The sequence below is a fragment of the Arachis hypogaea genome, chromosome 5, assembly GCF_003086295.3.
Source record: "Arachis hypogaea cultivar Tifrunner chromosome 5, arahy.Tifrunner.gnm2.J5K5, whole genome shotgun sequence".
Taxonomy (NCBI): Eukaryota; Viridiplantae; Streptophyta; class Magnoliopsida; order Fabales; family Fabaceae; genus Arachis; species Arachis hypogaea.
Window position 1 is genome coordinate 8,176,199 of NC_092040.1, and position 20,407 is coordinate 8,196,605.

Genomic DNA, 20,407 nt, shown 5'->3' on the forward strand with positions numbered 1-20,407 from the left:
TCATCATCATCATCTAATACCTGCACTTGTACTCCTTCTCCCACTTGCCCTCTCCATGCTTCCACCAATAATAATATTTCTTCATCTTCCAGGGAACAACGCCATGAAACTGCTAACAACAACAACAGCCCCCAAAATGTTGTTCGTATTTCTGAGGTGCAACGAGCTCTTCAGTCTGATAGCTTTCAAGTCCTTCAACCTACTCCTCCTCCTAACAACAACAACAACAACAACAACGCAACACTTGGTATTCTTCAACTTGATGATGGTTCCTTTATTTACCCGCAACCTGTTTTTGATAGTAGCCACCACCACCAACTCCACCATGGCCATCAGGACGCGCCAATTAATTCGTTTTACCACCATGGCCATCAACGTTATTTCTCCTCTGCTGACACTTCTCCATTCCGCCCAGTCTCAATCAATTACATGGAAAATCTTCCGCATCATCAGTACGCCGGTTCTTTGTCTTCATCTCCTTCCCCTCTTCCTTGGAGCACCGTGATTACGCCAAGGGCTATTCCCTCTGTGTCTCTCCCTCACGGAGTTGGAGGAAGTAACAGAGAATCTGACACCAGAAACAACTATCCATCTGGAAGGGGAATAATCACTGAGACTCACAATCGTGGAAACTCATCATCATCAACACAGCTAGTGGAAAGCCTTGTACAAAACGCTGGTACCCCTTCTGCATTTCAGCACCTGTCGGACGCTGCTCTTGCATGGATTGGAAGGCTGAACTCTCATGACGAGACCTTGACGAGAATGTCATCATCTTCTACCACTGATAATACTCATCACAGGCCATTACGAGCTTCTGCTATTGCTGAGACCTATAATTTGCCTACTTATTTTGCTGATGATTCAAGAAGGCTTAGAAGAGAGGTACATATATAATAATTAATAATGTTGTTTCAGTAATCTATCGCGAGTCTTCTCTATTTTTTATTTGAAAGCTTTTATGATATGATAGATTTTGTTTAGACAGTATTGATAAAAGTTACTATTACATTTAATATTATTAAAACATACAATATATTTGAAAGATCTTATAGTATTAAGTTAAAAAACTTAATTAGAAGTAGGCCAAAGTCCATTTTTGCTTAAAATCACTATTACTTTTAATGACTTAATAGAAATTATTGTTTGGTGATCTAAATCCACATTGTCATAATGTTAGACTATATCATTTGATTACTATCAAACCATTGAATTTGCAGCCTCTGGAAGACGGGCAGCGAGTGACGAACCCCGATGTAGGACTGACGAAAACTGAGGTTGCAGCATGTTTTGGACGGGAAATTTTTTAAACTGTTGGTGAGCAGCCTCAGAACATTGATGCATGCGGCATATGTCTGGTGAGAGTGACACCAACTCCGTTACAGTTTTTACAAAAGCGCACTCATTAAATAAATCTTTTATAGGTATAAATACATGTTAAATACAAAAACTATATTAAAAATATGTAATTTTAAAATAAACTGATTTATGTTTCATAATTTTTTCAAAAGTAATTTTAATAGAAAGTAACTAATTATCACTTGTCTCCCTCAAAATCAAAATAATTTTCACAATTATATATGCAAAATGCGTATCGATCTGTGATCTATATATGTACATCTTGATTTGTTATTATTTAATAACATAGAATTTCTGTAACCATTTTCAGGAGGACTATGTTCACGGTGAAGAGCTTGGGAGATTGGATTGTGCGCACAAATATCACCTTTCTTGCATCAGGCAGTGGTTGCTTATCAAGAACAGATGGCCCGTTTGCAAGAAAATGGCTCTCACCATCATAGACTTGGAGGATGACGAGTAACATACGATCAGTTTATGAAATTATATCAAATCAATTTTAAATTGAAGAATTTTAATGTCTCAATTTCTTCTATTAATTAGATTTTAATTTAATCTAATTTTATAAATTTATCATGCTAATAGTGAATTTAGATTCTTATATGTTTGTTGTAATATCACTTAATGTGCTACATTAACAAATTTTAGCACCGTTAACAAAAAAAATAACATAAGAACTAATGCGATTAATTTAAAATTTTTTATATACGAATTTGATAAAAAAATCTTTTGAAAATTAATTTGGAGAACAAATAATCTTTCAAAGACAAATTTAACTATTTATCCATTTTTATTTTGTTAGAAGATGATGATAATTCAAGCATCCTTCCATCAACTACACAACACATATTTATAATTTTCTACATCATTTTTCAAATTGCAACCCATCCCTCCTTTTCCACACCTCTATTAACACCATTATATAAACTACTATTTTTATCTTTAATAACATTACGAAAATATAAATATTTTAAAATTACGTCTATCCTGACATTATAGATTATGACACCAAAAATTTATAACATTAAACTATTTTTATAAAAAAGTCATAAAGAACAAAATTCTTCGTCGGTTAAGAAGACCAGAGTCTCTATAGATAAAAATAAATAAATTAAATATTAAATTTTTTAGTTATTATTTTTATATAAAAAAGTTTAATTTTTACTAATAATTAATGTTAACATTCGTTATCTAAAATTTGAAAGAACTTAATATATATATTTTTATATTTGATTAGGTGTTAAGTCTGTTACACAAATAGAAATAATTAATTTTTATGCTTGCTATTTAAAAATAATATTTTATATATATAAAAATATATAATTAGATATTAGTATAAAAAATTTATATTGATAGTTATAAAATTAACTCAAATTTATTTTATTTTTTAAAATAATTAAAAATCTTGATTCTATCTTTTAATCACAACATTAGTATTTTTTTAATTATATGTAATAAATACTTGCAGAAAAAGAAGTGAAAATATATATTACAAAGATAAACAGTAAAAATTTAAAACTAAATAAAATATATACATATAATAATATTTTTTATTTAAATTATATTATTTTGTTAATTTTATTTTTTTGTAGAACAGAAAAGTAGAGAAAATAGAGAATGAGAGAAAATAAAGAGAAAGATAAAGAAAAAGAATGAGAGAGAAAATTTGTTAATTTTGGAATTTAAGAACAAATTTATTTTAATTAAAAATTATCTGGTGACACATTTTGAATTGTCAAAATTACTAATATAAAATATAAATTATAAATTATATATAGAGTGGAAATGATAGAGAGAAATAAGAAAAAAAGAAAGAGAGATAGATAAGAGAATATAAGAAGGAGGTTTACTAATTTTAAAAGAAAATATTTTTCTAAATTTTAATAAGAGAGTGTCATGTGATGACACATTTTAGTTATTAAATTAGTTAGTAATATATAAATATAATATATAATATAACTATATTTTAATTTTAATATTTTAATTTTAATTTAATTTGAATGTAATTAGAGAATACCATGTAGTATATTTTGATTATCAAATTTGTAATTAATCATTGATGATAATATATAAAAGAGATAGAGTGAGTGAAAGAATGAGAGAGATAAATAAAGGAAGAGAGATGAGCGAAAAATTCTTTAATTTTAGAGAAAAATATTTAATTTTAATTACAATGAGCAAATGACATGTGGTACATTTTTATCGTAAAATTACTAATTTTACAATCAAAATATGCCACATGTTAAAAAAAAATGGTAATCCTGTGAATAATCCGTTGGCGACTATATATGTTACCGTTACCTTATTATAAGTCCTATTATTTTTTTGCTTAACAATATGATGTCAATACAAAAATAATTAACTAAATTTAAAATAAAAAATAAGAATTTAGTGCTAAAATAGATATTATATCAGAATTTAAGATAATAAATTAAATATTTACATAGTCCACGATATCATAATAGGTATTTTATTTTTTTAATTATTATATATCATTAATTACTAATATTACAAAGAAACACCACTTGCCATACGTGGAGGATGTGCTTAAATTCACTCTATAAATTAGACTTCTCATTAGGTTCAAATTGTTCATACATACATAGATTCATTAGAAGAGTAAGAGAAATGTAGTGTATTGAGGAAAAAATTTTTGAAATTTTTATTTTTTGGTTTACTGTCCACCAACTCTCCTATTCGATATATGTTAATTTTCTTTCATGTAGTCTCTTTACTTTTGTAAAAAATAGTGAACGAGACATACATATATTTCAATATAGTAAGATATATGGGTGCCGATTCTTTTGTTTATTAGTGTTTTACAATTTTTCAATTTTTTTTTCAATTTTTTCTTCTTTTTTGTTATATATATATATATTCTCAATTTTTCATTTGTGTTTTTAATTTTTTAATATTTTTCATCTTAACTATTTATTCAAGACACAATTTTTTAAGATTTTTTAAAATAAAAAATATATTATTTTTTAAAATAAATTATTTTAATATTATTTTTATAGCCATGTATTTTTGGATAAAAAAATCAGGCAAACCTATCAAAATTTTGGACAAAATCAAAATGGACCAACTCTAATTTAAATTATAATGAAGTAAACCTGTAATTTAATCTCTTAAAATTTTATCATGTTAACGAATTAACTAGAATTCTATTTGATGCATTTTGATTGTCTCACAACAAAAATAAAACAAAAATAAAATAATAAAGATACAAGTTGAAGTATAAAAGTAGAAAAAAAATTTGATAGGTTAAATGTATCAAAGGAGAGAAATTTTATAATGATTAGAGTACACAAAAATTAGGTAAGATGAGTCTAATATGAATTAAAATTGAACAGTGATTCTTCTGATTCTAGCATAAAATTAGAAGAGAGATACCTGAAAATACTAAAATTAGAAAAAGTTAATTCGATTTTTTAAATTGAGATGACTCTATTTGATATTTTAATTTTGTTAAAAAAATATATTTTAGTAAATAATGTTAGAATTATTTTTTTAAGTATTTTATTTTATTTATTTAAAAATATATTTTGATATAACAATTTACAAACCCATTAATATTTTTTATTTATTTTTATTTTTTATTTACAGATTATTAGATCTGAACATCTCTCAATATTGATTGTGTATCATATTTGTTTTTGTTGGCCATACATAAAATTAATGACGTAGAATTATTAATTTTGATTTTAATTTGACTATTTTAATTTTAATAAACTTTTTAAGATGATGAATTTAATATATTAACAAATATATTATTTTTATTCACGATTAGATAAGATGTGAGGCTCATTTAATAAATTAACATATGAAATAAAGACACAAATTAAAAAAAATTTGGTTACATCCTTATTATTAGCTTATTCTAAACAATAATATTTTATTATTATTATTATTACTTTTGCTTCTCATGCAGGTTTATTAGCGATCTCATATGGTGCTGCCCTAGCCAACTTCTTTTTCTTTCTTTAAATATTTGGTCATGAGACATAATTCAACTTTTGCAGCCATAAACAACTATCAAGGCAATATATACAACATACTGTTGCCTATTATGTCTCGTATTACTCTTAATTTTATGACTTATATATGCTATTTGTTTATTTTCAATTCTTTTTTTTACAATGAAAAGTTCAGAAATAATCTTTTTTATCAACAATTTTTAATATTTTTTATTTTTTAAATTTTTTATCATAAAATTAAAACTAAATTAATAAAAAAGGCAAATATCTTCTCATTTAGTATTCTTTGCATTTCATTCTCAGTCATCTTTCAGTCTTAATCTTTATCTCTTCCGTGTTTAGCTCTCACATATACACCCAATATCATCAGTCTCGTTTAATCTTTTACAATTCTCGCGCTACACTATTTTAGTTCTGTGTAAAGTTATTTTCTGCTTTTTTTACTCAATTCTTTTTGTGTCGATTTTCTTTTGTTTTATCTTGTCACCGCTTATTTTGCATAGTCTCATTGCGCTTCTACTTTGTTTTACGTTGTCACCGCTACTATTTTATTGTTATTGAAACTTGCATAGTTCGTATTATTGCTAAAGTTTATATCTTTTAGATTAGGTTTTTTTTTTCTTTTTCTTTACTAGATCTATTGTGGAGATGTATTGATTAATTTTTGTGGCTAATAATATTGGTTAGATCTATTGTCAATATATATTGTATATGACTATATGATATTTAAATTTGTATATAAGTATGTTAATTTTGATGTTGAGGAGTGATTATAGGTTTTTTTTAAGTTTTTTTTTTTCAGATGAGAATCAGGTTAAAAATATTCTCTTACTTTGAAATTATAAACTAAAATATATCATGTCTTCGGTTTGTGATACCACAAGAAATAATAATAAATAGGGTCAAGGGAACAGCAAAACGCAACACAAGGGAGAATGAGAGTTTTCACTACTCCTTCATAAATTTGTACACAATAAAATTCAGAAAAGACATAAAACCGTAATAACTAATGAAATTCTAATTAAAATAGATATTAAAAGTTTCAACTAGCATTTTAAATACATATATTCATGTTTGCCAATAAATCCCATAACAATTTGTTGAAGATTATTAGGATGCTTGGTTGAAAACTCATCAAAACCAAAAACAGAAGATGCTTTTCATTTTTGAAGCTCACTTCATTTGTATGCTAAAGAAGATGATTGGGGTTCTTTTCATTCTTTCCCTAACCCTAATTCAAGTCAATGATATCTGACACTAAATCAGATCTGCTCATCTTTGATGGCTGATCAACACAGCAGCTTGAACTCCTCTTTCTCCCAATAATAGATTCATCTTCTTGTTCATTAGATTCTTTGAAGAGTGACAACAATTCAAGTGAAGCAGTATTAGTAGTGTTAGTAATATTAGGCCTTTGATCCATTGAGCTTTCAGAAGATGTCAAAGAACTTTCAATTTCAAGTGAACACATGGTTCCTCTGTTCTGTTTCCTCTGCCCACAGCTCCAACTGAACTCTCCTCTTGTTTCTGTCAGTTCCGAAATTGGAGGAGATCCCGGGCTGCCATTGTTGATCATTCCTGCAAGTGTTTATTGTGCCTTGTGTAGTACTGATTGCAATTACTTCCCTTGTGCTTCAATCTTAAGCTGCAAATGTCTTTGCACCTGAAAAACTATTATCCATATTGATCTTTAACATATCCTTGTTATGCTTCAATTTTAATTTAGCTACCTACCTCAATTTGCTCATAAAGTTTCTTCTGCACTTCCATTTGCATTTGGAGAGCCTCAACAATTTGCATGCTTCTGTTGAACACAACATTTGATCAATGAAATTTTTAATACCAATTACAAAAGCATTCAACTAGTTTGATCAATTTTCTAACTATTATAATTATTACTCAATCGTCTCATTCTGTGTTCCAATACTTTCTTCCCTGCTGTTACAAGGATCTTCACTATTCTTCATTTCGCTGCAATCTGCACCAAAGGGGAAAAATGATCATTCATCGGAACAAGTTATAATAACTTAGAAACCATAACCAAGTTACCTTCATGTTTGTTGTTGCAAGAATAGATTTCAAGTTGTGGTTGGCTTTTCCCAAGTCTATATTTCTGCAATGACCAGAAAAACACAGAAAATATGTTGGTAAAAGAAAAGAAGTCCATGATATTTGGAATGAGTGAAAGCAAGAAGAAGAAAGGGAAATGCCTGTAAATGGCTTTTGAGATGAATTTGCAAATATTGTAGCTATGAAAGTAAACCTACAAAATTTGCAAAAAGAGAGAAGCAGAAAAAAAGAAGTGAACGTAATTGGAAGCATGGCGAAAAACTAAGCGCTAACTCAATTGAACTGAAATAACTCCCAGCCAACTCCAACACCTACAATAACAATGAATCCACTGTGAAATTCCCAAATTGAGATTTCACCAACAATAATTAAATTTCAAGCCCTAAAATTACCATCATTTAGTGATTAAAGCAGAGGCAGATAAATATATCATAACAATGAAACATTATAGTGATTTTACAGGACCAGAATTAATTAAGCAGTAATTTCTCATCAAAGAAGAAAAAATTGCAGAACCAAAATTTCTCATCAAATTCAGCCATAACAAAATAGAACAGAGCAAGGATCCAAGAAGAAGTCGAGAGCAGAAGGCGACGAGAAAATTGGAAGCGAGAAGACAAAAAACCAGAAGCTTCAAATGCGAGCAGCGATGAACAGATGACGACGCGAACAGGGACGAACCCAACAGCGAGGCGAGGCGAGCAGCGACGAACACGACGGAGACGCCAACAGTGATGCCGACAATGAGGAACACAGGAAATGACAAGGAAATCAAATAGAGAAGAGTAAATCGTGAGCAGTGACAAGGAACGCGAAGAGAAAAGAGTAAATTGCATATCAATCAAAATTCAAAGTGGTTGGGGTTAGGGTTTCTAATTGAACACGGTCAACAATTCAACAAAATTAAACCACTAGTAAGTAAAATTTGAGAGAAATATTTGTCATGACTGAGAGACTTGAGAGGAAGATGTGAACGACACCACGGCGGAGCAAAGCGAATGTTTCAGAATGGCGTGAGCCGAAGATCAACGATGGCGGAGTAGAGCAGAACACGATGCCAGAAGAAACACATGACAGGAGCAGAGCAGAATGGGATGCGAGCAGAACACGACTCAAGCATAGCAATGAAAAACACCATGACGGCGAGAGAGAGGAATGCAAAACGCGAGTCAATGTTGTGAAATTGTGAAAATTGAGCTAGGGTTGGGGTTAGAATTTTGATTATAAAATGGTAGGATTTAAGTTCTGTTTCTAAGTAATAGACTAATAGTAGTGAGGAAGGTGACGAATCAATTATTGCTGGTGTTTCCTTTCCACTTTTTGGTTTAGGAGGGAAAGTAAGTTCTATTAAAATATTTTAAAGAAATTAAAATTTTGATGAAAAGGATTTAAGCAAAGGTTACCACAAGAAGTTTATTATGTATTTAAAAACAACTCTTATAAAATGTAGTATGTGAATATTATAGAGGTTGTTCGTTTAATTTACTAAAGCAACGTTTTTAATATATTTTTTAAATCAATTAAAGAGAAGGTGAGTTTTTCGGCTGATTTTTATGGTAATGAAAAGTATGAGTGTGTAGTCATCTATTATGAGGTATGGGTGTGCTTCACTATAATGTGGGGCAGCTTTATGTGACATTAGATAGGAGCAATTCAGACCATACGAATTGTTATGAATAAAATATATGGTGCAAATCGGACGGTCCGATTTGCTAGGAGGAAAAATTTGAATTTCGGATGGTGCAATTCGGGCCGTCCGTTTTTGTTTTTTTTAATAAATAGAAAAATCAAATCGTAGGGTCCGATTTGATTATTATAAGAATTTTTTGAACGATTTTGAACAATTCATAGGGTTCGATCTGTGGGGTTATATGTATATAAAAATGTGTAACTCATAGATAAGACAGAGAGCGTCTTCTTCCCCACACCATGTGTTCTTCTGCGTTTTTATACTTCTTCTGGTTCTTTTTTCTTTCTTATGAGGTTAAAAAAATTTGATTGTGAGGGTTATGTTTTTGTTTAAGTTGTTGAGGGAAATGGATGATAGAGTTCTTTTAAGAGTATATTATTTTGGTCAGATTTTGTTAGAAACATCTGAAGGAGTAAAATTTATTTGTGAAAATCCAATAGATGTTGTTATTCCCTTCACAATCTCATTTGAAGAGCTGAAAGGTGTCATATATGAGAAGATAGATTCTGCGATGTCAAGGAAGATATCATGTATTTTATACAGATATCCCATCACAGTATTTGGTGGATTCGTTCAATTTCAAACCAAATATATAACCAATGAAGCGAGTAAGCAAAAGATGTTTTCAATGTATATTGAAAGTCGTGGCCAGATGTCATTCATCGAGCTGTACATTGAATTCGAACAATCTGAGGCCGACCAAAATATTATATGAGAAGATTATAATAGTGACAGTGAGGAAGAGTTCGAAAGAAATTATGAAGTTGTGGATCCAAATGGAGATGAAGATCAAGGTGATGGAACCACGGCTCCAAATGTGACAGACGTGGCAAATGCACTGGCAAATGAAGTGCCATTCGAGGAGCCATCTTTCATGCAAGTGTTGGATTTAGAAGCCATGCATGCTCTGGAGTTTCCAGATTACATGAGCGTCGGTATGTAATTGCCTATTATTATAAGACGGATTAGAATTCCGTAATAAATTATATTGAGTGATGGAGCAAATAGTTAAGTGACATGTGAAAGTATATTTAATTAGCATTTGTTTATGTGTTGAATAAGTTAAGTGTAGGATAATAATATTGTATGTTAGTTATTAATGGAGCAAATAGTTAAGTGACATGTGAGAATATATTCAATTAGCACTTGTGCAGGTGTTTATGTAGTTAAATGTAGGGCAATGAAAATTTTTGGTTAGTCATTGATGTAGTTAAATATTAAGTACTATTTGTTAAACAACATTTATTTATGTATTTATGTATTTTATTTATTATTTTGTTAAGATTGAGATAATAATCTGATGTAGAGTTTAATAATATGACCATAGATGTATTGAGTGTTTGACTTACCTTTAATTTTGGTTATTAAATTTTCGTATGGCTGCCGTCATGGCAGAAGTCCCTCTTGTTGTAGATGGTGAATTTGCTGTGGGGATGAAATTCAGTTCAAGGGAAGCTGTTATTAAGGCGATGAAAGAGTATACCATCCGGAGAAGTGTAGACTATCGGGTGTATGAGTCAGAGTCGATGATCTTTTATGCGAAGTGTACACAGTATGGGGAGGGGTGTGATTGGCTTATCAGGGTTAGCATGATCAGCAGAAAGTACTGTTGGGTTATTAGGAGGTATAATGGTAGTCACACCTGTACCAGAGCCACCATTTCTCAGGATCATTCGAAGCTGGATTCTAACACAATTGCAGAAGCAATAAAGCCGTTGGTTGAGGCTGACCCCTCCTTAAAGGTAAAATCAGTTATTGCATAAGTGCAATCGAAGTTCAATTACACCGTCAGTTATCGGAAAGCATGGTTGGCTAAGCAAAAGTCAGTAGAAAAAATATTTGGAGGTTGGGAAGCATCGTACGAAGCTTTGCCGATTTGGTTTGAGACCATGTGTCATAAGAAGCCATCAGCTATCATCCATTTTGAGACTATGCCTGCATACCAAGGCGATGACTTGGTAAATGATATCCGGGTGTTGCATCGAGTCTTTTGGAGTTATTACCCCTGCATTATAGCATTTAGACATTGTAAGCCAGTTGTCCAGGTGGATGGGACTCACTTGTACGGAAAGTATAAGGGTTATTTGTTAGTGGCAGTGTCACAGGATGGTAACAACAATATCGTTCCAATTGCATTTGCTATTGTGGAGGGAGAGACTTCTGATGCGTGGCACTTTTTTCTTAGTAACCTGCGACAACATGTTGTGACTCGGGATGGTGTGGGGTTGATATCCGACCGACACGAATCCATCAATGCAGCTGTGGGTCGCAGTAACGGAGCATGGTCACCTCCTCGAGCTTTCCATATGTTTTGCATCAGGCATATAGAGTCGAATTTTCTGAGAAAATTCAAGGTATCGTACCTGCAAAAACTTGTCGTTAATATAGGTGAATTGTGTATTTCAAAGTTTGTTATCAACAGGGATACCTTCAATAAGTGTTTCGTAACCCATTTCTCTTTTATTGGTCGCCATTATGCAGGGTATTCGAGGACGGTGCGCGAGTACGAAGTGCGTTATCAGCGGTTACGAGAACGGGGCGAGGCTTACACTAACTAGTTAAATCGAATCTCCCGGGAACAGTATGCATTAGCATTTGATGGTGGCTACCGATGGGGTCACATGACGACGAATTTAGTAGAATGCATCAACTCAGTCTTGAAGGGTGCACACAATCTCCCCATTACTGCACTTGTCAAAGCAACATTCTACAGGCTTAATGAGTTGTTCACTAGAAAAAGATCTGAGGCGGAGGCTCGGATTAGTGTTGGTCATATTTTTTCTGAACTTGTGACCTCAAAATTGCATGCAAACCAACTTGCATCAGGGAACATCCAGGTTAATTGCTTCGACATGCAAAATGAGGTCTTTGAAGTGCGTAAGATGCCAAGTGGGTTGGAGTATGCCGTTGACCTTCGTCAGCACTGATGTGACTGTGGTGAGTTCCAGGTGGACCGGATTCCGTGTCGGCATGTGTTTGCATGTTGTGCAAATCAAAGACTGGATCGGCAAGTGAGTTTGGCTCCTGCTCCTCAGCCTCTTCATTCTCTTGATCCACATCATCCATACCCTGGTCACCCTCGTCATCCTCTTGAACCACAAGATCGGACAAGTTCAAACAGTTGCCATATTTTTTTCGGTACCAGTGCATGTAAATATCTAACGGATGCTGTGGACCATCGTCCTCAGTCAGAACGTGATTATACATGTTTGTCCACTGCATCACCCAAAATGAATGACTCGTGGCTGTGGCCCAGTTAAGATTCTTAGGGTCAGTCAGGACTTCTCCGTGTGCCTTGTCTAGATTTCGTTCCTGATGAGGAACTCCCTGCACAAAACCAAACTGTCGCCTACACCGATCGGTTGCATGCCACTCAATGCATTCAAAAGATACCAACGGAACCGTAGCACTCCACACAACTGAGTGCATATAGATGTCTGCAGGAATTATGTCCGGATCCACTCGATCCACAGAATAAGCAACCCACACAAACTGTGAAAAATAAACCAAATTGTGTATTACAATCGGAATAAAAATAACACTGCAACCCCCAAACCGAATAATTCTTTAATGAAAATATACCTAACCTTCCTGAAGATCATCGAATGCCTTCCTAAAGTGAGCAAGTTTCATATACCTAAAGCGTCGGTCGCCACGCTCCCAGTTGCGCCACCTAATATCGCTTTATTAATTAACAGGATTGGATTATAAATATGAAGATACGGAGTAAATGTAAGATTTAGTTACCTGTTTGCAAGCGGAAAACTACGAGGTTCCCTAGGAACCGGCGCTAGAAATGGCAACCGAATCCAAGCCCAAACAAGAAGCAATGTTAGCGAACTGTCGATCTTCTTACAATCAAAACGAGATGCCCTGCATAACGCCCTGTACAGATGTGCGAGGCAAGCCGATCCCCAACTGAACTGTGCGATACTGCCAAAGTCACGAAGTAAAGGCAGAAATTTCCAGTGCACAGATGACCCCGACTTGTCTCCCAACAATATCGTATCGAGCAACAGTATAATGTGGCACTTCACGTGCCTCTGTTTATTTTCTTCGTCAGTCAACTGTAACCGTTCTTTTAGATCCCGTAGCCACGTTAGCTTTATACCGCTTCCTCTACATTCTGACATTCTCGGTGCAGCCCCAAATTGGTGCAAACACTCTGCCTCTAAAGCTTCAACACTGCTGATAGTCATCCTTGTGACTGGAAGACCGTCCATCGGAAGACCAAGAATCATAGCCACATCTTCGAGTGTCACAGCACATTCACCAATCAGAAGGTGAAAGGTATGTGTGTCTGGATGCCACCGTTTGACTAAAGTATATACGAGAGCTTTCTGACACTGGACTATTCCAATTTGAGATGCATGATAAAAACCAGTAAAATGTAAATGCTCCTCCACTCTATCATCGTACCGATCCGAAGAGACAGAGTGATCACACGTCAACATCCGTGAACTCTACAAAAACATAAATTATAATAAAAAAAACTAGAACAACCAATATTATCAACAAATCATTATTACTAAATACAACAACATACTTAACTCAATTAAAGACGTAACGGTAAACAAATAATTTTGGAGTTGTCTCAGACTCATCAAAGGAATGAGCTGAAAACCTGCCCATAGTTAGAAGGAAAAAAAGAGAAAGTCCCAGTACTCGTAGGAGCGGATCGGGAGATCTAAGACGGAATCCCCGAGTAAGTAGGCGATAGAGGCGAACGCTTTATTTAGTGATCCCTATCAAAAAACAAACACATTACATTATTAATAATAATAATAACTATAATTGTGAATTAATAATAATAATAATAATAATAATAATAATAATAATAATAATAATAATAATAATAATATATCACCGTCATTGACCCTAAATTTAAACTACTAACAACCTATGATTAAATTTTTAATACTGATAATAGCTATAATTCTAAATTAATAATAATAATAATAATAATAATAATAATAATAATAATAATAATAATTATTATTATTATTATTATTATTATTATTATTATTATTATTATTATTATTATTATTAATAACATTAGCGTCACTGACCCTAAATTTAAACTACTAACAACCTATAATTAAATTTTTAATAACAATAATTATAATTCTAAATTAATAATAATAATAATAATAATAATAATAATAATAATAATAATAATAATAATGTTATCACCGAGATATATTTTTCAAATTGACCTAACAAGAACAATTATAATATAACTAAATTAACAACAATAATTATAATTCTGAATTAATAATAACAATAAAATTAATTAATTATTATAATAATAATAATAGTAATAACATTTTCATAGGAACGTTGAACTAGTAATAGCAACAACAACTATTATAACTCTCAAACAATAATAATAAAAATAAAAATAAAAATAATAACAATAACAATAGAAATATTAATATCACTAATATATTCTTAACTTGAGCTACTAACAACAACATCTATTATTAAATTTCTGATAATATTATTTATATTTTTAAAAAACTAAAAAATAAATTAATTAACAAACTTACATAATTAGAATGACTGAGATATTTTATAATATGAAGCTCAGGACGATCAACATCTTTAGATTTTAGTTTTTTTGACATTATAATTTTATTTTACTCACTTTGGAAAGAAGAAGAAGATTTGGAGGAGGAAGGGAATGGGAGAAAGGTTACTGCTGGCAGTGGCGGAACCAGAAATTTCATAAGAGGGGGGCCAATTAAATATAAAATATAACAAAAAATTAACAAAATATGATTTGTAGCATATATATCAAAAAAGTAATTATATTATATAAAAGTCAATGTTCAACTACATACTTTAAGATTTTGATATTTTTAAACTTGCTCGACGATGCTTCATGGAACTAAAATCATCAATTATCATCTCTGAAGTGAATTTTGAAGCAATTTCCTTTTCAATATATACAATCATACAATCTGCTAAAAATTCATCTTCCATCTTGTTTCGAAGCCTTGTTTTAATAATCTTCATAGCTGAAAAGGCCCGTTCAGTTGTTGCTGTTGTCACAGGAAGAGTCAAAACAAGACGAATTAATCTATCAATTAAAGGATATATATTTGATTTTCCTGTCTCTGTCAATTTTTGACACAATTCAGCAAGAGTAGACAAATTCTGAAAATCTGGAGCTTTAACCACATCAAGTTCATAATGTTGTAACTCATAATCCAATTGAATCTTTTCTTGCTCAGAAAAATCTAAAGAATAGAAATTCTTTACAAGATTGCATATGTTGCAAACACTGAATAACTTGAAAGCATCTTTAGAATCTAGAGATGTACTCAGTATGAGGAGCTCGGTTGCTTGCTCACTAAATCTACTATTTAGCTCTTTCAATTGAAAATCTATCACGCTAGTAAAAATGTCAACACGATAGTGGTGTTCAACAGTGACAACATCCTTTTTACGACGAGACCGAATTATGTCACTAAAAGAAGCACCCATATCAGGTATCTGAATAGCATGATCATTGCAGAAAGAACTAACTTTCTCCAAAAGTGCTCCCCAACTACTATCTCTTAACTGTTGAATCAATGACTTCGTACTAGAAACCAGATGCATAGCATTCAAAATGTCTTGAGATTTTTGTTGCAATGCTTGACAAAGTTTATCAGTGATTCCCATGATTTCTTTCATCATATGCAAAATGAAAACAAAATCAAATGATAATAAAGATTTAAGAGCATAAGTAGCATCACCACGTTGAGAATATGTAGATCCATTAGTAGCCAAATCTTCCAGAACTGAAGTTGTTGCTCCAAACATACGTAAAAGGCTACAAATTGAGTTGAAGTGAGAGCTCCACCTGGTATCTCCTGATCTTTTTAATGTGCCAATTTGATTTGCTCCTCTTCCTGTTTCAATTTGATTAGTTGCAACTAAATGGGAAATTTCAGTTGCATAAGCAGATCGTAATTCATCATTGCGTTTGCAAGAAGAGCACACAACATTGATAATATTACTCAAACTTTGGAAAAAAGCATGAACATCAACAACTTCTTTAGCCGCAGCAACAAGAGCTAGCTGTAATTGATGAGCAAAGCAATGAACATAATATGCATAAGGACATTCTTGAATAATTAAAGCTTGTAACCCTTTCCACTCTCCACGCATATTACTAGCTCCGTCATACCCTTGACCTCGAACATTTTGAATGTTGAGATTGTGATGAGATAATGCAGAACAAATCTCTTGTTTTAGAGTAGCAGAAGTAGTATCTTTGACATGAACAACATCTATTAGCCTTTCTTTGACAAATCCATGCTTATCAACAAATCTAACAACAAGTGCCATTTGTTCTCTTCTAGATTCATCTCTAGCTTCATCAACAATCAAACAAAACTTTGCATTACCAATCTCATTGCGAATTTCATTTTGCACTTTTCTAGCAAAAACATGTAGAATTTCCTTTTGAATAGAAGGTGATGTGTATATTGCATTTTGAGGAGCATTATCCAAAACAACTGCATCCACTTCTTTATTGTAAGAAGCTAATAATTTTAACATTTCAAGAAAATTTCCTCGATTCTGAGACTCATGACTCTCGTCATGTCCCCTAAAAGCACAAGCTTGAAACGTTAACCATTTGACAGTATCAATAGAGGCTTTAAGACGCAATCTATTGCTTAAAACTTGTTGTGAGCTTTGCTTAGCCAATACTTTGTCAATGTGACATAATTGATTAAGCAAATCTTTACAAGACTTAACAGCAATATTATGAGGAGAATTAAGAGATTTACCCACATGAGATAAAAATGCACAATCCTTTCCATTATTCACTTTTTTCCAATTGCGAAATCCTCCTGATGTGAATGGACTTGATTTTCTAGAAAATAAATAGCATGGAAGACAAAATGCAGCATCCACTTCTGGCGAATATTCTAGCCAAGAAAAACTCTTAAACCAATGAGCTTTGAAACGACGAGGATGACTTTCTAAACCAGAAAGAGGGTACTCATCCATAATAAATTGATATGGTCCAAACTTTATGTATGCTCTACGGATTTCATCTTGTTGATTGATAGGATAATTCCAAATTTGCGGACGCTTTCCGGGATCACGCATCAATGTATCAATATTAACTTGATCTATTTCAGTCCTTGCTATTTTGGAAGCAGGGGGTTGAATATCTTGCTCAACAAGTTGTGTCACAGGTTGTTCAATAATATTTTGAACATTACTCAAAGAATCTGAAGCTGAATTTTGTTCATCATATATTCTCTCTTTTCTCTTGAAAAATGAGTGAATTGTTTTCATCTTTGACATTTTTAACTTAACTTGAACTATCTAACAAAAAAAAAACAAAAATAATTGCATATATATTATTTTCTTAAAAAAAAAATATTAAACCTATTGAGCAATAACAAATAATTTTAGAAACACAAATATATAATAACCAAAAATAAAGTTATTGATTTACCTGATTATTTTTTGTTCCAAGTCTCACAAAAAAATAATTCTATTGAGTTTTGTCCTCACTTCAATCTTTGAACACTGTCCATTATAAAAAAAAATAAATTAATTATTTTAAATAAATAATGTAAATAATACTTGACATTGTCATTAACTTAAAAAAATTGAAATATACCTCTTTGAATCTTTGTTGTGCATTCAATGGTTAATATTTTGTTGTTCACTTCTCTTCAATGGTTTTTCTTCATATGTCTTGTTTTGGTATGGAAAGAAAATTAGAATGAGAAGAATAGAAGACCAAAAGTTTGGGAATCACTAAAAGAGAGAGAAAAGTGGCGCTATGCCTATGATAGTTTGAAACAAATATTTGAAAAATGTACTAGGGTTACTTTAATTAATAGTATGGGCTTGGGCTAGTATAATAGAACCATTTTTATTAATTATTAGAATGGGCTATTTGTTAACAAGAGCAACAATAATTCAAATATCTAATACATTTTTTAGTTTTTTTAATTTATAAAATTTTGTAAGTTATATTTTTTTTAATATTATATATAAAAAAATTTAATATTATTAATTATTACTATTTACTATTTTTTTTAAAAAAATTTGGGGGGGACCATGGCCACCTTAGGTCCCCCCGTGGATCCGCCACTGACTGCTGGGAAGAAGAATGAGCTCAACTCGGATGACTCGAATACATGCAGTGAAGGAAAGCTGGGGTTAGTGGGGCACCGTTCTGGGAAACAACGGCTATTCGACACGTGGTGGAGAAGGAACAGATTGGACCCACCGATCTGTTGAAGCAATGCGTACCTTCTGATTTGTCAAAAAGATTTCAGACCGTGCGATTTGTTCACATCTAATCCCACACCATGACACCATGGTAAAACACACACACTATCCATATACCGGTCCTACCCCAACGCCCTCTCCATAATAAAAATAAAACGCGAAATTTTTTGGTGTCTAAAAATTTGGTACCGAAATTATCGAAATACACAATATTTTAACAGAATTTGATTATTACCGTGTAAAGTATTAGAGACTGAAAATGTCAGCGAGTGTGGATGATTGGATGGTGTGGTACTTTCTAAAATTGTTATATATTCTTTGTTTAAAATATTTTAAAATTTTGCTTAAGTATTATGTAAATTCGCACTACAAAACAAATATAAATTGAAAAGGCTTCTGTTAGCTAAAATAATTGTTTTTCATTTAAATATAATATATTAAGTATTTTTATATTTAGTTTTTACACAATATATTTTAATAAATAATTAATTATTAAATATTGATATAATTGGTATTTTTCACTCTACTAAAATAGTTATTCTAACTTTTTTAGGTTTATTCTCTTGTTAATTAAAAATAAACAATAATAATAATTTAGTAATTTTATAATTAAATTTTAATCTTAAGTTCCTCAATTAGCGGTAATGATTAATAAAAGTAATATAAGCAGGAGACAATAAAAATTTAACTATAATATATATTAATAATATAAAAAAATTTATATTATTACTCAAGGTTCTTTTATTTAATCAAAATTTTCTATTTATTAATTTAAATAAGAATACAAAAATATTATCAATTTGTACATTAATCTCATATTTTTAGTTTGCAAAAGTAATACATTTTATTTTCATTTTTTATGGCTGCAATGAACTACAAATTTCCTTTCATTTTCATATTTTTGTTTTAACAAAAGATTTTACAAATCTAATTTGTGTAGTGTCTAGCTATAAAAATAAGACTAAATACACAAATTAATAAATTTATATTTTGTTATTTAAATAAAAATTATATTACTAATATTTATTTTTGTGTATAATATAAATAAAATTAGCTCAAATAACATAACATTATTTATAATTTTATATAAATAAATTATAACTTATATATTAAAAATTATCAATATTATATATATACAAACTACAAAAAAAGCGTTTTTTTCGACGCCAAAAATCGACGGCTATTTCTGCTGTCGATAATTTTCGACGGCTTGCTGTCGATATTACTAAAAAAAATTAAAAATAAAATATTAAAATCGACAGTCTGGTCGTCGATATTTTTATGATGCATTAATTTTTTTCTATTATCGTCATATTATCGACGCACTAGAAGTCGAAAATAAAATCGATGAATATGGTGCCTATTTTATTATTTAAAATATCGACAACATTGTCGTCGATAAATTTGAACGGTTTAGATTGCTTTCTAATTAGATTTATTATAAAAAATTTAATTAGATTTATTACTCATTCAATAAAATAAACAAAAATATTATAATTTAGATATGATAAAAATAAAAACATTAAACCGTAACAAATATGAATATTTAATTATGTAAACGACCAAATTTTTAGTAGGTCTAAATATTATCAGTTTTTAGGCGCTACTTCTCAGTGAACCTATAAAATTCTAGACTCTATATTATATATACACGCAAAAACCTACCGTGTTATTAGATTTGTATATGTTAGTTGGATTTTACATGTCTTATAGTTTTAATGTTAAAATTCAATCCTGATCATTGAGTTTAAGTGCTCCGCTAGGACAAACTAGTGCTCATTGAGTCGCAAACATATAGAAATCAAATCCTGATCTAAACTGGTGTGTAACACCCAATAATATGGATAAAAAAAGAAGCTCTTGGAAGGAGGAAACAACCAAAACAGAATGGACAGTGATGAGGAGCAGAGGAGGTAGTGGTTCTAGAGGAGGCGGATATCAAAAAAGGCGTAAAAGCATGCTCAAAAAGTCTGATGAGAAGAATTATTGCTGATAAACCCTTCTCTTCAGGGACTCTGACTAATGCCTTGAATGCTGTTTGGGGGAGACCAGAGGGATT

General features: G+C 31.2%; 1 pseudogene; it reads right to left on the reverse strand.

The window, feature by feature from the left end:
* Positions 1–6,567: 6,567 nt before the first annotated feature.
* LOC112803211 (myb family transcription factor PHL8-like) lies at positions 6,568–8,544 on the reverse strand (annotated as a pseudogene).
* Between the last annotated feature and the right edge of the window lie 11,863 nt (positions 8,545–20,407).